General features: G+C 42.9%; 1 protein-coding gene across 1 annotated transcript in view; it reads left to right on the top strand.

The window, feature by feature from the left end:
• The window catches only part of itfg1 (integrin alpha FG-GAP repeat containing 1), a 28,732-nt gene that overhangs the window by 21,189 nt on the left and 5,350 nt on the right, over nt 1-2,193 (top strand). The gene's annotated exons all lie outside the window — the stretch shown is intronic.

Below are 2,193 nucleotides of genomic sequence, written 5' to 3'. Positions count from 1 at the left end.
CCCCCCCCCTTGGGCCACAACCTGGAAGGGCGTTCAGCTGTAATTGCCTGCTTCTGTCCTTTCAGCATGGCAGATCTGCTGTTCATTATTGCCATAAATACACCCTCCAGGGAGTCAATGCATGTTTCTTTCCCGTGTGTTTTGAGCTTCCTCCTGGTCCAGCTGTTGTTTCAGTCACACACACACACACACACACACACACACACTCACACATAGACACTATGGTCACATATACACAGACATAGTACGGTTGAGGACACACAGACACAAATAGTATTTAACAATAATTCTTACAAATATACTTTTGGGGGGGTTCTTAGTATTGCTCCCTTTTTCATCTCACACTGGGGTGATGCTGTGTACTGGGCTGAGCGGTGCAGTAAGCTGCTGGCATCTTCCCCAAGCCATCTGCTGTGTGTGTCTGTGGGTGTGGGTGTATGTGCGTGTATGTGTGTGCGCGTGCAAATGCCAGCATTTGTGTCTACACCCAGGGTGGCATGTGTGCATGGCTACTCACAGCACTTACAGTAGTGCATATATAAATAATATCTTTTTTGGATACGTGGGCGCGAGCACCGGCTTTATCTGAACCAACACTGCATTTTTTTTAAACGCAGCTGGTACCTACACACACCTAGCCAGCTCAGGTGGATAGGTGGACATATGTTTTTGTGCGGGGGGTCCGGGGCTTGAGGACATGTGAGGGCTGAGAAACAACACAGTGAGAGGAAGAAAGAGGAAAATGCTAATTTGAAAAAAGTTCCTACAGCGGCCGGTATACAGTATTCTTCACATGAAATCCCATCTGGCATGTTCATACAGTCTGAATGATGGATTTGAACTCCCAAAGAACCAATGTATTTGGTTTTGACAACAGAATGCTATGTTGTGTGCAGATGTTTTACGCTGAAATGGGAATTCCTGGTAGATTTTTATCTAAGAATGGGAATTTTCTAACCCAATCCCTTAGCTCTTGCGGGCCATTCAGCCAGGAGAGTCTCCTGCCCACCCAAGTCATGGAAGTTTGACAACTGCGAGAAACTTCTCCTTGTCTGTGCAGAAAAATAAAAAGAGAAAACATTTTTGTTTGAAAAAACAATCAGATGTAGTACATACACAGTACATGGGGAGGTCTTTAACCAAATGGGTCTGTTTTGTTACCAACAAAACAGAGTGTTAACTGTACTTAAAATAAAAAGTATAAATTATGTCCTCACTGGAAGTGTCATAAAGACATAAATGCTAAGATAAACAGAGAACCAGCAATAACACTTTATGTAAACACATACATAAGGGATTTGGAAATATTTAATAACTTGTAAAACACAGTTTTATGAACTTAATTGAGAACTCCTCATCCATGCCTCTTGGGGGGTGGGGGTAGGGGGATCTGGCGTGCTTCTCGCTCTCTTTTTCTGAGCCGGGCTTAATCACTTTTATGGATATAAAAAAACTGAATTTGTTAAATCCTTCCTGCTGTGTTCTGTGATCTTCTCCAAATGTGATGTTGTACCTATGAATATTTTACCACATGAGCTCTATATCATAATAATATTAATAGCGCTTGTAGTTTTGCATTTAATGGAATGCTGATTCCAATTTCTAACCATGAATCAGAACATTTCCATTTGTCAAACAGTGTTGGTCTAAAACTCTGCTGCAGGACTCTTGTCTTCATCTGTGGTGGACAAACACAGCTCCAGTGTCCCTATGCTGCAGCGCCGTGTTCAGACTCACAGCTTCTCAAGACTCATCACATTTTGATTTCCTTTGAAAGACTCGGCTGGCCTTGCTAACTAAAAGATTTGGACCGACAGGCTAATGAGGTGTAACCTTCTGCACCATCCAGGGAATTAATATTAAGGGTGAATTCTGTACCCCGGTCGCTAACGTCCTCCCCCCTATCTCATCTTCTCTCACCTCTTCATCCTCTAAGGTCAGGGCGAGCCCGCTGATTGACATTTGGCATTTCTGTGTGTTTGCACTGCTGCCTCTGGTATTTGCTCTTCTAATAACAAAGTCAGGTTGAGGGCAGAAGCGCGGGGGCAAAGACGCGCTGTCCTTCCTAACAGGCTAAAAGGGCTTTTACACAACTCCTGTGAACTTCTGTGTGATGCGATATTGGCTGGGGTTATACTGGAAATGAAACAGAAATATCCATATGAATATATATATATATATATATATATATAT

This window comes from Etheostoma cragini, chromosome 1, assembly GCF_013103735.1.
Source record: "Etheostoma cragini isolate CJK2018 chromosome 1, CSU_Ecrag_1.0, whole genome shotgun sequence".
Lineage (NCBI taxonomy): Eukaryota > Metazoa > Chordata > Actinopteri > Perciformes > Percidae > Etheostoma > Etheostoma cragini.
The sequence above is the reverse complement of the archived record's forward strand: the minus strand, read 5'-3'. Positions and strand labels throughout refer to the sequence as shown.